We start from the raw sequence: 12121 nt of genomic DNA, 5'->3' as shown, positions 1-12121 counted from the left end.
GTGGACGACACTAAATCTGGATAGAGAGGTTGGCAGGCCAGACTGTGCAGGAACTACGGGCCCTGTGGATCCTGGGGGGGCCCCCAAGGGCTGTGAAGCTGGGATATGGCATGACTGGGGAGGCTGTCCCCCACCTGCTCTAGCCCCCACAGCCAGTCTGTCCCCCGTGGCAGCACCCAGCACCCTGGGCACTTCTGGCCTGTTGGTTGCCTGTCTGCTATTCTAGACCGAAGAAAGTCCTGGGAAACGGGAACCTGGACTCATTTTTTCACTATTGTGGCCCAGGACCAAGATCCGTGGCTGGCAGGGAGAGCGCTCAGCACGAGAGAATGGTGCACAGCATGTCGTGATGCCGTGTGGAGACTTTGCCCATGTTGTCTGCCACAGCCGTGGGGGACGGAGCCCTTTCTGTGGCCCCCCTCAGGCCCCGCAGGGCACAAGGCCTCTTTAGGATGGGTCCGGGTCTTGAGGTGCGCCAAGACTTTGCTAAGACTTGCCCACAGTGTCTTGTTCGGTTTAGGAGATGCCGGGAGGGTAAGTTACCCCTTGCCAGGCCCTCTCAGCGCTGTTCTTGAAGTTCGCAAGGCGGGGGAAGGAGCAGGCTCGTGTATGGTCACCCCCCCCCCTTCACCCCCCCTTCCCCAGCCCGCTTGGCACCTGGCACGGACCTGCCCTCCTCCCGTCCACACCACCCACTGCAGAGGTGTGGAGAGACCTCGGGGGCGGCGGCCCCTTCCTGCGCTCGGGCTGAGGGCCTCCAAGGTAAGTATTTACTCCTGTCCCCCTCAGCCAAGGGCGCTATCTTATCAGCTCAAACACTTCAGAGTTCAGGCCAAGAAGCCAAAGTCAATTCTGAAAAAGTCTTTAAAAGGCCAAACACACACACACTGGGTTGGGGTGGGTGGGGAGCTTGCAGGGGGGTGGCGATGAGGTTGAGGAAGGGCTCCTTCCTCCTCTAACAGCCTCAGAAAGGCCTTGCCTGCCCAGAGATGCAGGCCCCAGGTCACCCGCTAGAGCCTGTTTGCCCCGAGCGGCCGCCCCTAGAACAGATCGATAAATAATGAAGTGCACGGGCCTTAAAAAAGAACATACCACTTCATACGCAGTGATGTGGAAATAGATTGTAAAGTGGAAAAAGAAAGAGCAAAGCTATAAAGCAGTGTGTACACTCAGACCCTTTTTGTGTAAACAGAGAAGGTGGGCATATGGGTCTCTGCATGCCTGTTGATGTAGAGAAAACTTCTAGAAGCCTTTACTGGGTATCTGGAAGTGTTCGCTGCCTGGGGGCGGAGTCAGAGGGAGACTTCTCATTAGACACTCTCTGGGCCTTTTGAATTACTTTATATCATGTCAACGTGATACTATATAAATAAATGAACTGAAAAGAGGATTAGTCATTTTGTTCTAGGCGAATAGTAGCACAAAAGATGGAGGGGGTAATGTTTGCAGACGGCATAGAGACTTCTAGCACGGATCAGTTTATTGAAGGTCTAGCTCAAGGGGAAACCTAAGCTTATTTATGTTCTCTCCGTGGTGGGAACCACATTCAAACAAAGCTTTTAAAGCTCTCTTGTGTTTTATAAACCTAGCTGCTTTCAAAACGTCATCTCCCTGAATCTCTTGAAGGTTCTATAAAAGTAGAATCAGATCACTCTGTAGGCTGATTAATTGATTCAACAAGTATTTATTGTTTTAGGTGGTGAGGATATAGCAAAGACCAAGATAATCAAGATGCCCGATCTCATGGAGTCAGTGGGTTGAGAGGGAGTACTGAACAAATACTAAGTAGATAAAACAGCCACACAGAAAAACAAATATGACCACTTCAAAGAGTTAGAAGCACTGAGGAGAAAACGAGCCCAGGAAATGTAGTTGAGGATGGGTAGTGTGAGGAATGTTGAGTGAGGGGTTCTCTGAGGAGACAATGCTTGAACTGAGACAGGAAGGAGAAAAAGGAATCAGTCACAAGAAAATCAAGGAGATGGTAGTTCCAGTGCAAAGGCCCTGAGGTTACCTTAAGCTTTGCTTGTGTGAGCGACAGAAGGATGGCTGGTGTGGCTGAAGCTTAGAGAGAGGGAGAACTAGAGAGGGTTGGGGGATCCAGCTGCGTTGGACAGAAGCTGACCCTGTAGGCCTTTTGGGCACGGTAAATCATCCGGTTGAAGGAACCGAGGCTTAAGAGTGGTACGCAGTTAGCCCAAGCTGACACATGCAACAGTGGCTGAATCAGAATTCAGACTGGGCTTTCCCAACTTCATATCCAGTCCTCTAACCCTTCATGTGACAAACACATGAAGTATGTATTTCCATATTGCATAGCCCATATTCTGAGAACACCGTGTGTGTATGTGTTTTCTAATTGCACAGAAAAGTGCCCATGTCATACAGTGAATTCTCATCAGGTGGGCAAACTCATGTAATCAGCACCCAGAGGAAAAAAAAACCCAGAACATTCCAGAAGCCCCCTTCATGTCCCCTCCCTGTAAATCTCCCGAACAGTTAACCACTGTACTGAATTCTAACCCCATCTATTAATTTTACTGCTTTTGAACTTTATATTGAGGGAATCACACAATATGTGTTCTTTCCTGTCTGGTTTCTTTCGCTCAGCATTACGATGGGGGAGACTCATGATATCCCAGCAGAATTTTACTGTTTTCCAGTACAGACCAAGTCCGTGTGTGAACCATGAAAGCTTCCCTCCTTACAAAGGCCACAAGAAAGGAGCTTATACTGGGAGCAGTTCAAAGTATGTCATTAGAGGAAAAAGGCAGGTACAAAATCCTTATGTGTAAAGTAATCCCACTTCTCGGTGGGGTGAGGGGGCTGGGAGTGAGGGGTTGGGTGGGAGTCTCTTTTTATGTGGAGTCCAGGTGGTCCTGGAAAATATGTTAAATTTTCACTCAACCACGGTGCACCATGATCTCTGAGCCCATGGAAACCACCGCAGGATGGAGGGGTGTCTTGTGTTGGGAAACACGCTGGGCTTGGCTTAGCCAGCTGGGCTCACCTCTACCATCTTCTCCTGCTTCTTCCTCCTCCCACCCCACTCCCTTTTCAGCCCAATGTGCATGGTGACATCGTGTAAATTCAGGGCTGGTACATTATGATTCTATCGCAGAGTCAAGGGCTTCATGGGAGATTCTCCCTGTATGGTGAGTGTGACACGTGGACTTCATTTTTCCTTATTTGTTTATTTTACATTTTCTAAAAAGAATCAAAATCCTTGTATATTGAAGAATAAGCACAGTGGCAGCAACAAGCTGATGCACGAAAGGATGCTCTGGTCAGCCCAAGAAAGGGGACGTGTGTCAGCAGACACACTGGGTACCGGGAAAGGAGCATGGACCCCGTCCTCATGGCCTGCAGTGGGGGGCAGCACCATGGGATCCGCAGCCCTGATGGTGGTTAAAGCAGTGGCTGCAAGGCCAGATAGACCGGGGAGGGAATTCTGACCTTGCCCTTTACCCGCTATGTGTTTTGGTTACTATCACTGCATAATAAACTCCCCAAGACTTAGTGGCAATAAAGAGTTACTCTGTTCTCATGGATTTACATCTCTCAGGCTCTGTGGGTTGGGAAATCAGACAAAGCATATCGAAATGGCTTGTCTCTCTTCCATGAGGTCCGGAGTTGCAGTGGGAAGACTCGAAGGCTAGGGGTGACTTGGTGGCTGGGAGCTGGGATCCTCTGTAGTCTTTACTTGCGTGACTGGCAGCTGTTTTCTTGCCTGTGCCAAGACACACACCCTTTCTGTGACTTCTCCACATGGCCCCTTCACGTGGGCTAGAGTGGGCTTCCTCCCAATATGGCGGCTCGGTTCCCAGGGCAAGCATTTCAAAAGAGCAAGATGGAAGTGCGGGGTATGTGCACGGTCTGGTCTCGGAACTCATGTAGGATCATTTCCAGGGCGCTCTGTCCGTTGATGCTGTCGCCAAGGTTGCCGGAGATTCAAGGGACAGGGACAGATAGGGAGAGAGGGACCTCACCACTCAGTGGGAGGAGTGTCAAGATCACTTCGTAAGAACAGCTGGAGGAGGAGGTGGTAAACTTGGAACCTCACACACTGGCAGTGGGATTTACAAATGGCGTAGCCACTTTGGAAAACAGTCTGGCAGTTCCTCCAAGGTTAAACATGAAGTCACCATATGACCTGGCACTTCCATTCCCAGGAATACACACACACACACACATGCACGCACGTGCACGCACTGTCACACAGAAACAAATGAATGGAAGATCAAAATGTGGCATGTCCATACAGTGGTGTATTACTCGGCCCTGAAAAGGAACGCAGCGCTGATACACGCCACAACATGGATGAACTCGAAGACATGCTAAGTGGAAGAAGCCAGTCACAGAAAAACCACATAGCATACGAGATGTCTACAAGAGGCAAATCCAGAGACAGAAAGCCAATTAGTGGTTGCTGGAGTCTGGAGAGGGGGGGAATGGGAAGTCTTGCCTGCTAAGGGGCATGGGGTTTCTTTCTGAGTGATGACAGTGTTCTAAAATTAGATCGTGGTAATGGCTGCTCAACTCTGTGACTATGCCAAACCTGCTGGGTCGTATACTTAACAAGGTGAATTTTGTGGTATGTGAATTATATCATAAATTATAAGCTATTAAAACAAATGAAGAAGGAAAATATCATGAGGGATGGGAGATACTTGTGTGAGTCTCTTTAGGAAATACATTGTGTGTACAGGAGTAATCTTCTTATGCTTCAGTGTCCTCATCTGTAAAATGGGACTATTTAATAATCAAATGAACTCATGGGGTCTTTAGGGGATTAAAGGCTATGTTGGGCTAGGACAGCGTGGCTGGAGCAAGTCAGTAAGGGAAGTTTCTGACAAACACCAGAAGGAGGCAGGTGGGAAGCACATTATGTCCAGAATCCAACCCCTATCCCCACCTCCACCATCTTGTGCCTGGACTATTACAGTAGGGTACTCACTGGTCTCCCCACTTCTGCCCTTGTCCTCCACCCTGCCCTCTATACACACACACACTCACACATGCGTGCATGCACACACACACACAGAGTCCATTAATGTAGCCAGAGGAAGTCTATCAAAACCTAGGATTGACCATGCCCCTCCAAGGGAGCCATGGAGGGTTCCCACCTCACTCAGGGTAAAAGTTGAAGATCTTATGAGGCTCTTCAAGAACCATACCCCTGTCATCTCCGTGACTTCATTTCTTTCATTTGCCTCCTCTCCCCCTCTTGCCTAGGCCTCCTTATTCCTCCTCTGACACACAAGGAACAGTCCTGCCTCAGGGCCTTTGCACTTGCTATTTTCTGTGGTAGGAGCATTCTTCCAACAGATATCTTCCAGGCTTTGTTCCTCATCTGCTGCAGGTCTTTGCTCAGATGTCACCTTCCTAGTAAGGCCTTCCTTGGCCCAATACCTCTTCTACACCTTTGCTGCATTATTTTTCTCCATAGAATTTATTACTATCTGGCATTATATCTATCTTTCTCCTTTTTCTTCTCTTCCTCCTCCTCTTTCTTCTTCTCCACCTTCTTCTTGTTGTTCTCCTCCTCCTTCTCCTTCTTCTTAAGATTTTATTTATTTATTTGAAAGAGAGTGTGTGCAAGTGGCGGGTGGGGAAGGAGAGGGAAAAACAGACTCTGTACTGAGTGCAGAGCCTGGCGGGGGGCTCCATCCCACAACCCCAAGATCACAACCTGAGCCAAAATCAAGAGTCCAAAAGTCAGACACTCAACTGAGACACCCAGATGCCCCTCTTTCTTCTTCTTCTATTCAGTGTCTATCTTCCCTTTCTGTCTGTTCTTCAACTGGAATGCAAGTTCTGTGAAGTGGGGGAATTTTTGTCTGTTCTGTTCTTATCTATAACCCCAGGGCCTGACACATGGCAAGTACTCAGGGAATGCAGGCACCCTGAATGAAGTATCAATACAAAAGGAGTGAGTGAAGCCATTCTGATGGAGGGCGACAGGGACCGGTGTGGACTGAGGCGAACCAGGAGCCCTTGTCCCATCTGGAAGGTACAACAACAACTACTTGGCCACAGCCTAAAATTTCCATGTGGTGGGAATGTGGGCCCAGTTGGCTGAGCTCCATTTCAAGGGAAGCCAGAAGCTTCTATATTTATGTGTAATGTCTTGATTTTGAAACCATTGCTATCAAAAAATCCACATCTGTTGCTTACCTAGGTGGGAGGCTGCCCTTTGTGGTCTCACCTAGGTCAAAATGCTTGCTCATGGGTTTCAGAGAACACCGAATTTCTGGGAAAGCTGACTACAGTTCCAAGACAGGGTGCTGAACGAGTAGACTTGGCCTCGAAGTATGTTTTTTTTGTGAAACAAATGGCATTTTCATATTTAGGTTCTTGAGATGATCTTATTTCAGGGTGAGTTCCCTTCTCTTTTCAAAACTCACAAGTCCACCCTCATATTTATGCTGGGCCCAGGCATCTTTCCTCCACTCTGGAGCAAAGATCAGAAGTAAATATTGGCAGAACATGAGTTTTTACTGTGGCTCAGATAAGGAACAGCATGAAACGGAAATAGATTTTATTGCTCCTCCTACAACTTCCACCCCAACCCGACTCCCACAATATTTGCTTATTAATTTTACTTGGTACAAATTCTTGGTGTTATTTTTGTTGCCAATGGGGCTGCCACACAGGGCGGACTGTAGTCTAGTCTGCCCGAGTGGCGCCCCCCGGAGTTGTGCCGTGGTGGCCTACGTATATGTCTATCTAGATCGTCCTATTCTCATTGACTGAAGCATGGGAATCCCTCTTGCTTTGGCCAATTCTTTCTGCTTTTCCAAATAACTGAGTGCAGGGAGAAAAATACAAAAAGTAGGAAACGGTTGAGATGAAAAATGTGTCCTTTCTGCCTTCATCTGGCCTTTCCAAGATCCTCTCTGGAGAAGCAACTGTTAACTGTTGCCAGTTTCCTGGGTGACCTTAGATACACGAGCAAATCTCTCCTTCTCTCTCTTCCTTCAAACTCGTATATCACACGTCCACATGCATGTCATGCAGGATGACACACTGCCTTTCCTGTTTCTTTATCATATCTTTTTGCACCAAAAAGGTTTACGCGAGGGATCAGCAGATGACAGTCCTCAGGTCAGATCTGTCCTGCTGTGTCTGCTTCTGAGCCTACAAGCTAAGAATGGATTTTATATTTTCCTCCATTTTTAAAAGGATTGCAACAAATCAACAGAAGAATAGTACTTCATGACACAGGGCAATTACAGGAAATTAAAATCTCAGTGTCCACAAATAAAGTTTTATTGGCACCCAGTCCTGTCCATGCACTTAAGCGCTGTCTGTGGCTGCTTCTGGGCCGTGATGGCATGCTTGAGTAGTGGCAACATGTGTACATACTGTGGCCGGCAAAGCCTAAAGTATGTACCACGTGGCTCTTTCCAGAAAAAGTTTTTTTTCTTTTTTAAAAGATTTTATTTATTCATTTGAGAGAGAGACAGAGATAGTGACAGAATGAAAAGGGAGAAGAAGGAGAAACAGCTGAGAGCCTGATGTAGGGGGTTTGATCCCATGACCCTGGGATCATGACCTGAGCCGAAAGCAGACACCCAACCGGCTGAGCCACCCAGGAACCCCCCAGAAAAAGTTTCTGACTCCTGGTCTATGCCATCCATGACATTCTGCTTTTTTTTTTTTTTTTTCCACATAACCTTAGGTCCTGGAGTTCTTTTGATATTAGTGCCTAGTGATACACCTCAAGGCTTTAAACAAAGCCTCATGCGTATCTCAGTGTCTTGCTGGGCTGCAATTTATTTATCCCGTTCTTACCCAGACCCCTGAACTCTTGTTTACATGACCAGAGTTTGTGTTGTAGGAAAGCGTGACAATTCCTGACAAAGATAAGAAATCTCAGGTGGCCAATCTGTTTATTATTTATATCTTGTTCCTTCAGAAATAGGATTTGTGGCTGCTTACCACAGGAGGGGCCGACCCAGTAAAGCCGTAAACCCACTAAGGCAGAGGTGAAATACCAGGACAGGACTGGAGTCAAGAAGCCTGCTCTTCCCGGCGGAGGAAGCCTGGATTATATTTGAGCTGGAGGCTTATTTGAATCATATTTGCAGATGATGCAAAAATCTTTGTGGGTGTTTATTTTCCTCAAGAGGGAGGTTGAAGGCAGAAGGCCTGAGAAGTTGGAAAAAATGCCACGGAGGATAACATAGAACAGTGGTTCCTACCCTTACAATTGCCAAATCTTGAAGTAAATGAACTATTATTTACTTAACATTTTTCTTTAGCTCATATATGTATTTAAAATACAGTTAAATACAGTTGTTTCATCTGGAGAAATAATATCCATGAATTCATGATTCTGATGAGTTAGCCATAGATACAGGCTTTCAAATGCTCATAAATACTTAATAAATACTAAGATTAAACACACACACACACACACACACACACACACACACACAACTTTACCCATATACCACCTACAGTAATCTTGCAAACCAACGGCAGTAACTGGGCTAAATATTTTTACATTCTGAGGTATCAGACACAGGGGACTGCCTTGCCAACTGCCATGTCCCCCTTCCTTCCTGTTGACAGAACTCTGAGGAAGGTTCTGTCCAGCCCTGGGAAGTAAGTCACATCTGGCATAAGCCAACCATGGTCAACCTATTCTCCCAGACCTGAGATTGGTCTGGGGGTGGGAGGAGTGGGCGGGTCATATGACCCAGTTCTGGACAAAGGGAAACACTGCTGGGGACTTCTGGGAAACAATTTCCTCTCTGATAACAAAGAGGCACATGAAGAAAGACCGTTCTTTCCTTTCCTTCCTGCTTTGGATATTGGCGTGAAGAGGTGATGAGTGAGCTGTGGCAGTCATCTTGTGACATTAGGTGGCCAGCTTAAGGACAAGTGGCTGACTTGCCTTGGGGTAATGGAGGTTGCAAAGATACTTAGTCCTTTATGACAACCTTAAGGACACTCTACAGTCCCCAATCTCCAGATATCTTTTAGATAAATAGTGTTATTATAGTCTGAACTGCTGTAGTGAAGTAGAAGTATCTGAAACTGTCTTAATAGATCCAACTGGCTTTACCCGTTAGAGCTTAACTCCAGGGTCAAACACACTCATGGTCATGTTCTAGTTCCACCAGATTCTCCTAGCTCTATTACTCTGGGCAAGTGACTTAACTTTTCAAAGCTTTTGTTTCCTTGTCCATTAAAAAAATCATGTAACATTACTTATCTTAGATGAAACTCATTGCAAGTACTTCAATATAGTAATTGCTGTTATTATTAATATTATATTAATTTCTTTAGTATTCAAATAGTCCTCTAAAAACAGGGCAAAGGCAACATGAGCAAAGACAGAAAGTTGACAGCACCTAATTAAAGGCCACCAGCTGGGCACAAGAAGAGCAGAAAATGATCTGAGCGTCAGAGCTGACCGCAAGCTGCAGATGAGTCAGTGCTTCAGAGAACAAGCTCAGTGTAAGCCCGGGGGACTGGACTACCAGTGTGATTGGCAGACTCCTTAGCTGTGAACCTTCTGATCCATGATTCATGACTCACACCTTTCCAGGAGCATAGACTCTACATTTGGTCATCTCATCTTTTTAAAGGAAGTGGGAAGCTGTCCTAGGTCCAGAGGCATGGAGACAGTGGCCTGGGGGCTATTTATGTAAGAGGCTGGAAGGATTCAAGAGGAAGGTCAACACTGCCTTATGTTTACTTTTACAAAACAGCTGTTGGTCATGTCTACAGCAGCCTGAATGGAAGGACAGGGGTACGGCATGAAACAGAACAGGAGTACAGCATGAACAGAAGGAGCACTAGATGGTGAGTCAGTAGACTTGTGACTCCAACCATGTGACCCAGGCATATTTTGTCTCCCTTGCAGACCAGAGTATCTCCACGTCTGTAGCAGAGATCCAGGCTGACCCACAGTCCTGGGGAGATGACTGTGACAGACAGAAATGCATTTGGCTGCAAGTAAGTGGAAAAGCAGTGGACCATGGCTCAAACAGTCAAGGGTTTACATTCCCCACATAATAATAAGTTCAGAGGGAGGTGGTTGTTGGTCTTGATTTAGTGGCTCAGGAAAATGAGGGCTCTTGCTAGCATGTCTGCAATTTCCATGGCTTCTCCTCATGGCTTCAGGACAGATGCTTCAGTCCTTCTCCAGGTAGGAACAAGCCACAAGGGCAACACCAGCCATATCTGCCTGCTGAATCCCACAGTAAAAACTTTCCCAGAACCCTCAGAAGGGCTCCTCTCACATATCATTGGGCAGAGCCGGTCACATGACCGGTCACATGCCTGCCTCAGCTGCAAGGGATGCTGGGAAAGGGAGGATGTGGGTGCCACCAGGAAAGGAGAGAGTGACGAGGAAGTGGCTCTTGGGCTGGCGACCAGGGGGTTTCAGGGTAGCAAACCCTAAATTCTGCCCCCTGCTCTCAAGATCTGGGCTTCCGGAGCCAGCATTGTGCACCTGTGGACCTGCCGGTTACAGTATAAGATGTGAGAACAAGACCCAAGTTTGAATCCTGACTCCCAACACGGGCTCTCTGTGGGACAGAGGGAGAGTCGCTTCGTGTTTCTTCGTGTTTCGGAGACTTCCTGTCTCACTTGTACAGAAAGTAAAATCCAACTCTTTACTATGGCTGTAGGACCGACTTCAGGGGTGAGCGGCCTGTGTAGTGAAACGGCACTGCCCCCCATGCTCTCGGGCCCTGTGCTTGGGTTAATGTTCGACTACCACCGTCTTGGAAATCCTAATTTCAGAGCACGGGGCCCTGCGTTTTCATCTCGCGCTGGGGCCTGCTAATCCTGCAGCGGGATCTGCGTGGTTTGTCAAGCCTTGCCCCAGCCACGTCTTTGCTCCTCTCTGGCCTCATTTCCTGATATCCCCTTCCTCTTCCTCACTCCATTCCCAAGGGGCAGGACCGGGGTAAGGTGGCTCTTCCTCTCCCCTCCAAGGGGCAGGACCGGGGTAAGGTGGCTCTTGGCAGCCGAGGGAGACCGTGAAGCAGCTGGGAGCTGTCTGCAGACCACTGTCTTCATGGCCGAGCAGCAAGTCCTTCCTGGAAAGGGGCTGTGGGGGTTCGTCTCCATGCTTGCTTTATTTTTGCCTTCAGATACCTGTTTACCATCCTTGGTAACACACTTTGGGGCAAAACTTTAGAATGTTGGCAAGAAGAAAATGAGGCAGTGCAGCAGAGGGGTGAAAAGCTTGGGCTTTGCAGTCAGTGCTTCATCATCTTGCTGTGTGGCTTTGAGCAAGTCACTTCACCTCTCTGAGCCTCTGTCTTGTTTTATGTAAAATAAGGACGATAGTATTTACTTCATGGTGCTGTGTGCACATGAACAGGCTGGGGAAAGGCTCTGCAGAGGGCCTGATGCCTGGTAATTCATTCAGCAAGTGGTCAAACTCTGAATGGATTATAAAGTTTGTGTGGGAAGAAAACAAAAGGTCATCTTTTCCTTGAAGCCAGTTCTAGTTTTCTCTCCTCTTAACTCCCCAGAGCACTTTACATGGATTTCTCCTGGTCTGTTTTTGCTATAGCTATTTGTTTCCTGGTCTGGAAATAGCTCTTTACCCATCTGTATAGTCTGGATCTTTTGGTTGAAAGTGACAGAAACAAGCCCAACTCAAAGTGGCTTAAGAAAAAAAGTATGTATATGAGTGCATTGGTTTACATAAATGAAAAGGTTTGAGATGGGTTCAGCTTCAGCAATGGCTGGATCCAGCTGTGTCCCTTTGTTCAGGAATCATGCTCTCCAGATCTCAGCTCTGTTTTCTTTTGTGTCAGTGAGGGTCAGCCTATAGGAGGGCGAAGACAGTCCCCAACATTCCCTAGGCTTCCAATCTGCCAGGTCAGCCAGCCAAGTGGATAGAAGTATACTTTTCTGTGTAGCCTCAGCCCATGTCTAGGGTTTGGCTCTGGTTAAGCCTGACTTGGGTCACATGCCCATCCCAGAACCAGTTTCTGAGGCTAGGGAATGGGATATGCTCATTGCCCAGGACTGGTCCATTTACAGCTCTTGTTGGGAAGATAACCTACTTCCTCTTGAGCCACACGGAGTGATGGCAGGGGAGGAGTGGTTCTCCCAAGGAAAACCAAGGCTCTGCTACCAGAAG

This window comes from Mustela nigripes, chromosome 7, assembly GCF_022355385.1.
Source record: "Mustela nigripes isolate SB6536 chromosome 7, MUSNIG.SB6536, whole genome shotgun sequence".
In the NCBI taxonomy this organism is placed as follows: Eukaryota; Metazoa; Chordata; class Mammalia; order Carnivora; family Mustelidae; genus Mustela; species Mustela nigripes.
The sequence above is the reverse complement of the archived record's forward strand: the minus strand, read 5'-3'. Positions refer to the sequence as shown.